Raw genomic sequence first — 13,256 nt, 5'->3', positions numbered from 1 at the left:
CATTTCACCACCGAGTGTAGAAGTTTATAACCAGCATCCATCCACTTATTGAAATGGAAAATTCCCTGATAACCATCCATCGAGCATAACTAACACATTTTTGTGAAATCCCTTCTCAAAATATGACACTGTAGAGCTACAATTAAATCTTTTAACATTAGTTTAACCCATCTTGATTCCCCCCCATTTTGGCAATGTCACATTGTTTGGTACTAGGAACACAGGAAGCTGCTATTTATTGAATCTGACTATTGGTCCATCTAGCGCAGTATTGTTGGCAGTGACTCTCAAGGGTTTAAGGAGGGTTGTTTTGAGTCCCACCTTGAGAGGCCAAGCATGGGACCTTCCATATGCTCTACCACTAAGCTATACACCCCCTTTCTTTAGCTAGCTGTCTGGAAATGTGAAATGATGGATCCAAAACTGTGTGTAATGATATCAGATGTTAGGCCATTAAAGATGCAATCCTATGCATGTTTAGACAGAAAAAAAGTCCTACTACTGCCAGCATTTTTCAGCCAATAATACTGGCTGGACAATGCTGGGAGTTGCAGGACCTTTTTCTGTCTAAACATGCATAGGATTGTACCCTAAGGTTGAAATCCTATGCACACTTAAGTAAGGCCCATTGAACAGATACTATCATAACAGTTTCTGCTATTCTTTATACATGCAGAAGATGTTATAGAGGTGGATCCTATTTAAATAACAGAAGAAAGTCAGTTTACAAATTATGTTTACTAGATATCAGTGGAGAATTTTAATTCTTTCACAACGCATCACCTTCGCAAAAATTTAGGAACTTGCTAGAATGGTATATTAAATGCAGTGGAAAAATCCATTGTGTGATTACTCCTTTGTGATCAAGTTCAGTTGCTAATCCCATGTTAAAAGTTTTATAGAAGAGGCACGAAATAAAATGCACACTTCATATATGAAGATGCTTCATTATAGTGTTGAGGTGGTCAAAAGCCCCCCTTTCTGGGGGGAAAGTGTACACCAAGCACTCAAGCTTCTGCCACCAGACCCTTCCCTTCCCCCTTTAATTAATAAAGAGTCATCAGAATGCAGTTAGCCAGTTGCTCAAGCTTGCTTTGAACTTCCTACACCCGCAGGAAATGCCCCTAATCTTCCCGGTCAAATGTAGCAGCTTCCTATACCACAATTGGACCCCAGATTCAAGCCTTCATTCTGCCAGACACCTTGGCGCACTTGCTCCTTGTTCTCATGAAAACCACCACAATGGTCAGCAAAGTTAGCTTCGCCCGCCCTTGCATGGGGGGATTATCTGGTACAGTACGTTACATAAACAGGGCATAGTTTAACATATGCCTATGCTGTTTAACATATACATGAAGCCGCTGGGGGAGGTTATCCGGAGATGTGGACTGAGGTGTCATCAATATGCAGATGATACCCAGCTCTACCTTTCCTTTTCATCAAACCCAGGTGAGGCAGTGACTGTTCTGAACCAGTGCCTGGGCACGGTAATGGACTGGATGAGGGCTAACAAACTGAGACTCAATCCAGACAAGACGGAGGTACTGTTAGCGGGTGGTTCATTTGTCCGGCGAGGTGATGTTTGCCCTGTCCTGGACGGGGTTGCACTCTCCCTAAAGGATCAGGTCCGTAGTTTGGGGGTGCTCTTGGATCCAGAACTGTCACTTGAGGCACAGGTGAACTCAGTGGCAAAGAGCACCTTTTATCAGCTTAGGCTGATATACCAACTGCGCCCTTATCTGGACAGTGATAGCCTAGCTACAGTTATCCATGCTCTGATAACCTCTCGTTTGGATTACTGCAATGCGTTATACGTGGGGCTGCCTTTGAAAACGGTCCGGAAGCTTCAGCTGGTACAAAACAGGGCAGCCCGTTTACTAACAGGGACTGGCTGGCGAGATCACATTACGCCAGTCCTTTTACAACTTCATTGGCTGCCAGTCCAGGTCCGGGCCCGATTCAAAGTGCTGGTATTGACATTTAAAGCCCTAAACGGTTTGGGGCCAGGTTATTTGAGGGAACGCCTCCTCCCATATGTACCTACCCGGATCTTAAGATCATCTACAGGGGCCCTTCTCCGTGAGCCCCTGCCAAAGGAAGTGAGGCAGGTGGCTACTAGGAGGAGGGCTTTCTCCGCTGTGGCACCCCGGTTGTGGAATGATCTCCCCAGAGAGGTCCGCCTGGCGCCTACACTGTACTTCTTTCGTCGCCAGCTGAAGACCTTTTTATTCACTCAGTATTTTAACACTTAATTTTAACTTAAATTTAAATTATACTGTTTTAACTCTGTATTTTAACCTTATATCAATTTTGCTGCGTGGTTTTTATCCTGGTTGCGCTTTTTATATTGTATTTTGTATTTGTGTTTTTAACTTGTTGGTTGTTTTATGATGGTTTTAATTTTTGTGAACCGCCCAGAGAGCTTCAGCTATTGGGCGGTATAAAAATGTAATAAATAAATAAAATAAAATAAAATAGTTGTCACAATATTATGTATTGTTAGCTGTTAGAAATAGTTTCATTTATGGAAAATGTATAACACTGCAATCAATAACGGATGGGAGGAGGGATGAGCCTTGAGATCATCAGGAGGGGCATGGAATGTTATAAAAGATGTTGGTTGTGGATGATGGGTAGAGAACCTCGTCTTTGATCCATCGAGGGTGAGTTTCCTCCTACATGTGTAGTTCAATAAAGAAATGGTCACTGCATCTGGACTTGTCTGGTTTTCCTGTTCCCTCCCTTCTGGTTGGAGTTTTTACCCTAACGATAGTTCAAAAACCATCTGATATAGATGAATCCTTCTGTTTTATGAATAGGGTTAATTGCGTGGACGTGAACAAGTGACTTTTGTATGCAAACAGCAGCATTCATGGATGGTAGGGATGGGAAATTTAACTCACTCTATTTCTGTGTCCCACTCCCACCCCCTGCCATGATCTGACAAAAATGGTCTCTCTGAAGTTGCTATTTGCATTGATTGATTTATAAAATTTACAAACCACGCTATATCTAAAGAAGAGAAAAGTACAGAAAAAGAATCTCAAGCCAAAAGAATCAAACTATTTGAAATCAAGTTGTACCAATGAAAAACTGTGGCTGGTCATTCAGGAAAAGTTTGTATAAATAAAAACATGTCTTGAGCAGATGTTGAAAACAAAGCAACATTGGCACCATTTCAAGAGAAGCCACCATTAGCTTCCCTTGAAATGCCCGTAGCAGCTTCAGAGGCCTTAGCTAGACCTACCTGATGGCCCGCGACAGAGGAGGGAAGATCTCGCATTGTATTTAACGCGAGATCCCTCCTTTGTTTACACGCAACGCGCGACAACCTCAGAAGGAGAGGCATCGCGCCCGCCATTTTTTTAAAAAAAAAAACTTAAAGGGCCAGCAGAGCATGAACGCTCGTGAGCATAAGGTAAGTGGGTTTTTTTTAAATTTAAATTACTTTCCCCACTCCCCTCACCCTACCCCCAATGGGCGCAGATTGTAAGCCTATGTGGCAGGGTATTGCTATTTACTGTTTTACTCTGTACAGCACCATGTACATTGATGGTGCTATATAAATAAATTAATAATAATAATAATAATAATAATAATAATAATAATAATAATGCACGGCTCCCAGCTCCTCACAAAGAATTGCGTGGAGCCGGGTCAACCCGCGGCATCCAGCCACACATTCTATGGTCTCGGGCTCAGCCTGGGACTGCGGAAAAACCAGGGCTGAAGGGGAGGGCGAGACCCTGGGGCAACGGAGGCATGATCCCTCCCTGATCCCGGGATCCCCTGTGCATCATGTGGATGCACAGGGACAATCCCAGGGATCACCCCAGGATAAAGCCCCGTCTAGCTATGGCCAGAGAGGAGGTGTTTTTTAAGGAGAGAAAGCATCAAACTGCTCCCTCCCATCACCCACCTTCTGTTTAAGCTTCCAGGCAGGTGATATTTGCATAACAATGTGCACGTTTATTGTATCCACACAATTAACATCACATCTTGTTTGGCCCTTTGGCATGCATGGCTGCCTCAGGATCTCAGCTCTGAGCTCACAGGAAGTCATCTGTTGGTTGGGAAGAGGTGATCAGATGCAGAAAAACACCTTCGTGCAGGGCAGTGCGCATTGGAGGCAGTGGGGAAGATGCAAAAGGCCAGCGGACTGTGTTCCTTGCATATGTGAATTCACATTTGATGTAATGTTGCCATTTGTTTTCAGTGGGGGGCGGTCTTTAAGTGATGCTGGTAGAAAATGTGATTATTATTTTTTACCATATTAGAGGCCTAAATGGAGAAGCTGGTGGATGGAATAAGTATTCGGGGAAGAGAAGGTAAGATTACCCTGGATCCAAAGAACTCTGAGCAGAAGATGTGAAAAGACATGTGAAAAGTCACCTTTGGAATCAGCCCATTATGTGGTTTACCAAGATTATCCTTTCTCTGCTATCTATATGCTAAAAATAGGTTGGGTTTTTTAAAATAAATAAATAAATTAAATGTGAATATCAAAAATTCAAATGCAGCTTTAACCCATTGCAACTGTTAGCAGTTGCAACACTGTCTTTGATCTATAAGTGGCAGTATTTATTTGTTGTATCTGTTAGCAGTTCCCCCCCCCCACTTGATATTTGTGAAATTCTGTGTGTCAGAGTTTCATTTTCAATCATACAGTATGCAAATAAGCTGTAGTGCCATGCAAGGGAGAACCACAGCTTGCAAAATAATTGCCAACGTTTTCTAGCAATTCCATTCTTACACATGGAACAGTCTTTTGAGAAATTATATCTATAAATAAATCCTTGCAATTGCTAGAAAGGCATTCTACAACTGCCCCCCTCTCCCCCTTCTTAGGTGGAAATATGTTGGCAACAAATTAAAATGGGAAAATGTTGCTATCTTATACTGTGTGCTCCAAAGTCTTGTAAGATGGCTGATCAAAATTTGCAAACTGACTCTTGTTATCAAGCAGCAGTGTTACTGAATGTATGAAGTTCATTCCAAATCAAACAGTTAGTCCATTCAGCATGCATAGACTATTCTGAGAGTAGTGGCTTTCCTAGGCCTCAGACAAGGATCTTCTGAGTTCTATTACCTCAGATCTTTTAGCTATGGATGTTGTGGGTTGAATCTACAATCTTATAAGTGCAAAGTATGTGTTATTCCACTGACCTACAACTTCTTGCCATATTCTAAAACAAGGGCAACTTGTGGATGTTTTAGACTACAACTCCCATAAGCCTCAGCCAATGTGGCCAATGGTACTGGATGATGAGAGTTGTAGTCCAGCAGGAAGGTACGAGGTTGTCTATCCTTGTTCTAAGTGAGCAAATATCTCTTATGGTACAATGCAGGGGCTGGAGCCAGATTTAAGCTGGATCAACTGTGCTGGGTGAAGTGTTTAAATATAGGAATTGCTAAAGAAATAGAGAAGTGTCTTTCTGTCTGTCTGTCTGATGGTGGGCTTCTTCACATGCTTTTGTGTGTGTGTGTGATCGTCGTTCTTCCATCGTGATATTTTCCATGTATTTTACATGACATCGTTGTCCTTCAGCCACCGATCCATATCCCCCTACCTTTACCCCATGTTATTTCTGAATGGGGGAAATATGGTATTTTCTGCAGTTGCGCAATGGCGCCGCAACTGCCTGCCCATGGACTTCTGCCATTGCACTTAGATCTGCTCTGTGTGGGTGTGATGTCAACAATGGGGAAGCGGTGGGAGTGTCCGTCCACCGCCTCCCCCATCAGGCACTTCAGCTGCAGCTGCTTTCCCCTCCTCCTCTATTTCTCCTCCATTTCTCCTTCTTGCCTGCTCCCACCTCTACCACCTAAGCCTACCACGTCCTCCCAAAGAATTTCCCCTTGTGGGCCCAGCAGTGCTTTACAATAGCTGATGCTTCACTCCGCTCTGCAGTTGCTGCTTCCAGGCAAATCGGCTATGGAGGTGGAAGGCAGGCAGGCGGGAGCAAGGGAGCAAATTGGCAGCATGCGAATGACAGGAGCGAAATGAAGCCAACCCGTGGTCAGCTCCATGACTCAGAGTTGCCTCAGCAGATGGGCAGCAGTGGGAAGGGCGGGGATTGCTGTGCCCCCTACATGATGCAGGCATATACGGACGCATGCAACCCCTTTCCACTCAATCCCCTCTGTCATTTTCTCAAACGAGAAAAATGCTACTGCTTGCTTTTAAAAGAACAATACGGTCTTGCACACATGGGGGCGGGGGAAGAGTAGGCTTTTGAAGTCGCAAAAGTACTGTGGATTGTATATAGAAGTTGCCGTTGTAGAGATCAGAGCTGAAGCCAGCCGATGTGACAAGGGGAGGCAAGGAAGTTGAAGTGGAAAAGTTCATGCCAGGAGTGGGGAGGGACTACCCCAGAAGAGGTGGACAGTGGGTGTACAATGCTACTGGCATCTGATAACATCCAGCCAGGCTCCACTCATCAGTGCAAATGGCAGGTAGTGTTATGCAATAAAAATAAATCTGGCAGTAAAAAAAAAAAAAAATCTTGCAAAGAATCCAGAAGAAGGTGAGAGAGAGCTGCAGGAAAAAAGCCTTGTGTAGAAAAGCCCTGTCTGTCTGTTTTCCTTTCTGATTGCCTTTCTCTCTGTCTACTCTCTGTCTTTCTCATTTTTAACAATACATTGTGTCATGAAAAGAGGACCATTTTAACATAACCACCAGCTGATGAAAAACCTAAAGGTCCTAATGCAGTTTTGAAAACGGTAGTTGGTGGGGCAGCCAATGCCAGGCAGGTGGGGCACTGCCCCAGAGAGATGCACAGCAGAGAGTACTCTCTTGTGGTTGCCATATTTCTGCCACCAAAATGGGAAGTTTCAAATAGGTTTCTTTCTCTCTCCACCTCCCCGCCCCCACAACCCTTGGTATGTTTATATGAAATACAGCCACAATGGCAAAACTAATAGGCTACGTTTGAGTAAATGAAGGAAGATGGAAAGTAAATTATTTCCCAGAAAAAGGAGGACTTATTTATCACTTTTGGAGCAGTAAATAGGGAATGACTGTTGAGTTGGATGATAGCTTTCATTAACTCTGAGTTTCTATAATGAATATAGTGCAAAAAGGATGCCTATAATGTTTGTTTTGCAATGTGGAATACATTAGTTTTGGACTGGAAGTGTTGAAGTCATGTTATGTACTATGGGTGAAATCCAGCTGAGTCCATCCATCAGTGGAACAGACACCATAGGTGGAATGGATTCCCCCTCTTCCTGCAGTACTCGGGCCCTCCAGCAGGGAGTAGATAGAAAAGTCCCATTGCACAAATGGAAACCTTTTTTCATGGTGGTGGATATCATCCAAAATGTTTGTTAAAGGTGCAATCCTATGCATGCTTAGATGGGGTGGGTGGGGGGAGAAAAGTCCTACAATTCACAGTTGTAGGATGTTTTTCTGTCTAAACATGTATGATTGTGCCCTAGGTTAGTCAAAGGCTTTGTTTATACCATATCTTCTATTTTCAATGTTCAGATGTATGTGCCATTGTTTATTTAGCTAAAATGGCACCATATATGCACAGGAGAAAGATATTAGACTTGAGGGAAGCCCGAAGTTTGTACAATACGAAAAGGGGTGGGACACATTAGAAAAACAACTCCCAATGGGGACGGAGCATACTCAGTGATTGTAGAATGCTGATGGACAACTGTGGGAGAGAAATGGAAAACCAGGTGAGAAGGAAAAGGGAATGGAGTATCATGGAGAATGGCATTGCTGATATACTGGAATAGTGAAGAGGAGCACTCCACAATGGAACATTTGGTTGATACATATAAATGTTGGGATATTTAAAATAATACAAATTCTATATTAGATTTAGGAATCTTGAATTTTAAAGCCCCTGGGTAGTGGAGGCTGGTGGCTCTGATGTCACTGAGGTGGTGAATCCAGTCCAGGCTTCAGTCAGAACCTGACAGAATTCTATATAGCCAGTGTGGTGTAGTGGCTAGAGGGTTGGACTGAGAATCAAGAGATCCAGGTTCTAGTCCCCACTCAGGCATGGAAGCTCACTGGGTGACTTTGGGCCAGTTACAGATTCTCAGCCCAACCTACCTTACAGGGTGGTTGTTGATAAAATGGAGAAGAGGAGGATTATGTGTGCAATTTTGGGTTCCTTGAAGAGGAAAAAAAAGTGAGATATAAATGTAAGAAATATTTTTTTTCTGATTAAAACCCAGGGTGGATCCACACCCACACTGACACACCCATCCATTTCAAAGAATTCTCACCTTAGTACAAGAGTAGGTGAAAAATAATAACACCTATAAGCGTCCAAATAAATACATGTAAACACCTACATTTGGGCACAGAAAGCAATGTATTTAATTAAAGCACTGTGTAAAATACAGAGATAACACGATTTCCCATTCTAGACTAAATTAAAGAAAGAAAGAAAGATGCAGCTCAAGGAGTCTTGTTTGCCTGTGTCTAATCACAATGCAGCATCCATGGAACTATTTTGCGAAATAATAATGCTGTGTGTGTCACGAAGCTGCAGAGGGCTGCACTGTTGACTTCGAAGTGAAGAGCTCATGCAAATGAATGTTGCGCTCAAGTCTTTCTTCTCCTCCCCTTTCTCCTCCTCCTCCTCCTATCACTCTCAGAAAGGAGAGAAGAAGAGAGAGAGAAAGAGAGAGAAACAACCCTCCTTTGTGTCTGTGCAGTACGGTTCACTTTAACCCAGATCACTCCAATTGAAAGTGAGCTTGTGTGTGGATTGAATGACACCTTGTCTAGAGTTCTTGCCAAGAGAGAAATTTACCTCTTCTTTAACTGTCCCCACCCCTTATAGCTCCATTCTCTTTGTTTATTTGATCAATTTTTTAGGTTCTTGCTTCAGACAGTCTAATGTCAGACTGGCATGCATTTAGCAATAGTAACATAGTTACATGCCTATCTTCATTCCTTCCTTTTCAGTTTATGAAGCCTCACTTTATTTAGCTGTATACAGTACCTCCTGGAGAAAGGATGAGAAATACATCTCTCTTAGATATAGGACCATATATTTAATTTCTTCATGGGATGTCACTTCTCTCTCTCTCTCTCTCTCTCTCTCTCTCTCTCTCTCTCTCTCTCTCTCTCTCTCTCACACACACACACACACACACACACACACACACACACACACATTTTAAAAAGAAGTAGGTTAAGGATAGCATCTCTGTTAACATACAGTTTAAGCAGGGTACTTTTCCCCATCATTATTTTACCTACTAATACTGCTTTACCATACACTTCCGCCTTTGTTAATTTACATAAACATGCATATGCTATGAATAATGCATAAGACTTACTTGAAATGCAGGGTTTCCAGCTTCCACAGTGCAGTAGTATACACAACAATTTGATTGGCTCTGCTCTGTTTTCATTACTGGCAATTTCTTGGAACACAAAGGAGGTGGGAAAAAAGCTGACAAGAATGGACAGTATTTATTTTGTGAGAAATATTTGTTGCCTTTTCAAGGCAATTGTGTTGCAAAGTTTTTGCCTTGTGATTGTTGTTCCTCTCCCTTCCCCTCCCCTCGAAAGAATGCATTAAAAGGTCTGCGATGGCTCTTTTGTACATTCAGTCAGTCAGATCTCTGATTTTTTTTTAAAGCTTGCTACTGGATTTGTTCCCCATTTGCATAAACGTGAGCACAAGCTATAAATAAATAAAGAACCATCAGATTTCTTAAGGCCTCTCAATTAAACTGAACGCAGCAAGGCAATCCTGGGAAGAACTGGTAGAAATGATGAGATATCTCAACTTTCAGAATATAGAAAGTAAGTTTGGGGGGCAAGTTTAAAATTATTTCCTCACGGTAGAAGTATTTCTTCTTCTTCTTCTTCTTCTTCTTCTTCTTCTTCTTCTTCTTCTTCTTCTTCTTCTTCTTCTTCTTCTTCTGTGCATTATGGCAATCCTGTTATTATTTTAACACATTGGTAATTAATATAGGTCGAAGTTGTCATGTCTGCATTGAATGTACACCTTTGTGGTGCGTACAAGACTAGGCTTGCTTGATGTGAACATGAGTCCATCAGAGGCTCAATAATCCTTCCATTTTTGTGGTCTGCATGGAGATGCAAAAATAGGAACATCAGATGAGCCCTGCTGGATCAGACCAAGGTCCATCTAGTCCAGCACTCTGTTCACACTGCAGCCAAACAGCTGCTTGTGAGAAACCCACAAGTAGGACATGATTGCAATCTTATTCATGTTCCTTAGCGAGTGGTATAGAGAGGCATACTTCTCTGATACTGGAGGTAAGAAAAAGCCATCACAACTAGTAGCGAGTTGCCCTGCTCCTGGTGATTTGCCAAGCAACTGGTAGCAGCCAAGAAACATTTCTCCCCCCTGTGTTTTAACTAGAGCTATGCTCAAGAGGCCTCTCAAAATTCTCCACCCCCATTTTGCATCCTCCACAATGGCCCATGTATCTAGCATCACTTCAGGACATTGAGGGTAGGAAATGCAGTCACCACAAAAAAAAAAAAAATGGTGAAGAAAATGTGGAGAAAATTCTGAAAAGTGTCCTTTTATTTCTAGAAGGTAAGAAAAGAAAAATCTCAGGAATTTCCTGAAAGTTTCCTTGCCCCATGAAAGGGCCTTCCATTTTTTTTGCTTCATTCTCAGGGCAGTTTATAATTTATTTTGAATGTGTGTGTGTGTGTGTGTGTGTGTGTGTGTGTGTGTGTGTGTGTTGTTTTTGACCTTCACTAATCATTGTGAAGTGGCTGAGGATATTGCCTTTTATTTTTCTTTCACACCAATGTTCTACAGTCTCCCAGGCTGCCTGCACTTCCTGATCTGAAAAGGCCCTCTTGGAGGAATAAAATTCATGATGTCTTCCCCCGGGCTGTAAGTGTTGGAAGCCAATGAGGCTACCAGCTGTCAGAGAGATGAGTGTACAATGAAAGACAGGACATGGACACACAAGAACCCATGAGAATTTCTCCAAAATTTTCTTCTCATTTGGATCTCTTTTTTAACGTAATTTCTTTTCTATCAAATTGAATGAGAACGGGCAAAATTCTCATGGGAGAAATTTTTGGCACAGCACTAGTTTTAACATATCATGGCAGGGAGGTGTTGCATGCATAGACCCACATCCATGGAGGCCTGATGTTTATGATCCTGCTGTCTAGTTAAATAAAAGGGTAGGGTGTCCAAAAGAAAGAAAGAAAAAAGGTGGGGGGGACGCACCAGCAGAAAAGGCGCCAAAATGGGCACAGACTGGAATAAAATGTTTACGTTCTAATTTATATGAATAGATGCAAATTTAGAATGAATGACTATTGTTTAACACAAACAAATTTCACCACACTGTGACAAAGCGACCTGTGTGCCTGCTGCTCAGTCTGCTGTCTATGGTCCTAAGTGTTTATGTGCAATTTCAGGGCGCTGCTCTCCTTTCTTACGGACCTTTATCTTTACACAGGGCTTGGACTGGATAGCCCTTCAAATAAAATATGTCTTCGAATAGAGGATGGTCCTCTGTAAATTAGGCAGACATCCCACTCTACCTAGCAAGAGACAAGGAACAGGTCCCTGTCCCCCCGGTTTAACCTATTGTGGCAACCAGATCCTTCTGTTTCATTAAAGGGAAGGAGGAATATTATACACATTAAGCCTATATGTCCCTTGACCAATGCATGGTGTGTCTGGCTCACACAATGGGCCAGTTTGCACTATGCGACATCTCACCATGGGATATTTAATCCATGGTAAGGCTGCTGTGAATGCAGCTGCCATTTTGTATAGCCAACCCTTGTTCAGGGCTTGCCGTGTTATGCAAATCCAGTGACCATGGGTTAAACCCTCTCATAATGCACCCTTGCCGAATTCACATGACACAACAAATCTCAAGCAGTCGTTGGATATGCAAACTGGTGCCTGTGGGCACTGCAGCTCATCGTGGGTTAAGTAACCCATGCCATGCCATGCAGTGTCATGCAAACCAGGTTAGTGTCTTTTGCATTGAGCAAGGAGGAACATACATGTTCATACTGACGTATTGAAAGATGGTCATAGAACCAACCCATCTGTATGGAAGGCTGATTCTATGGTGAATCTCATAGAATCACAGTTGGAAGAGCCAATGACAGAGATTTAACATGTTAAATTGTAGACATCTTAGATCATTTTGTAAGCTTGTACCTGGACTTTGTTTCACCCAGACCCTAACTTGTTTTCATTCCTAGAGGTCAAAAGTGCATCTTGCGTCTATTCATCTACCTGTATTTCAGCCTACATACTTTCCTGCGAGTCAAAAGCACATGGTGCAATTTTTCCACTTCGGGTGGTTTGAATTTCAAATTAGAAAGGCAAGATGCAAATATTTGTTGTGATGAATAGACTATGTGTTGACCTTTGCTTAACTCCAATAACTTAAGGAGGTCATGCCATTGCATTGGCTTAAAAGCATTGCTGTTTGTGTATATATTTTTTCTTGATATTGTTATTTGATATGTTATTTGATATTTTAATTATTGCTGACTTGTTACAATGTTGTTGTTGTATTTGTTATATTGTTATTAGCCACTTTGAATATATCCAGGGAGGTGGAAAATGGGTTATAAATTTGATTATAAGTAAACAGACACACAAACTTCACAGTAAAGTCAAATAAATATGCAACCTGGTATTTTTGGGTGAGGGTCTCCGGTTTTCAGTTGTAGGCAGCTGAAGTTATGCTTCCTGGATTCCATGCTGCATTTTCTGCCAAAAGACAGAAAACAGCCTTTCCACCATTGCCTCTTACATCACATTATCTGCAGCATGTGACAGGATTTACCTATCAGTTATACCACCTCATAGTCATTGTGGCTATATATTACCTCCAGTATCGGAGGAAGTATGCCTCTGTTTACCAGTTGCTGGGGTTCATGTGTGGGAAGATGCTATTGGACTCATGTCCTACTTGGAGGCTTCCCACAGGCTTCTAGTTGGCCAATGCATGAACAGAATGGGTGATGATAGGTCAGAATGACTTTTCTTATGTTCTGATGATCTCCTGCCTATCCTGCAGGACCAGCTATGATCTATCTTTGCACAAACCAACTTCTATCCCCCAAAAATATGGGAGAGGGAAAACAGGAAAAAACAACCCACTTTTAACTTTAGTCAGTCTAATAAAGGCAGGGATTGCTCTTTGCAGGTAAATCAAATCTTTTTTGCAAGTGACATTATATACCATGGCTCTTAGTTTCCACCCACCTGAGGGCTAATTATCTGTTAAACACTTTAGGCAGTATC

The sequence above is a fragment of the Elgaria multicarinata genome, chromosome 6 (assembly GCF_023053635.1).
Source record: "Elgaria multicarinata webbii isolate HBS135686 ecotype San Diego chromosome 6, rElgMul1.1.pri, whole genome shotgun sequence".
NCBI classification, from domain to species: domain Eukaryota; kingdom Metazoa; phylum Chordata; class Lepidosauria; order Squamata; family Anguidae; genus Elgaria; species Elgaria multicarinata.
This window is presented reverse-complemented; position numbering follows the sequence as displayed.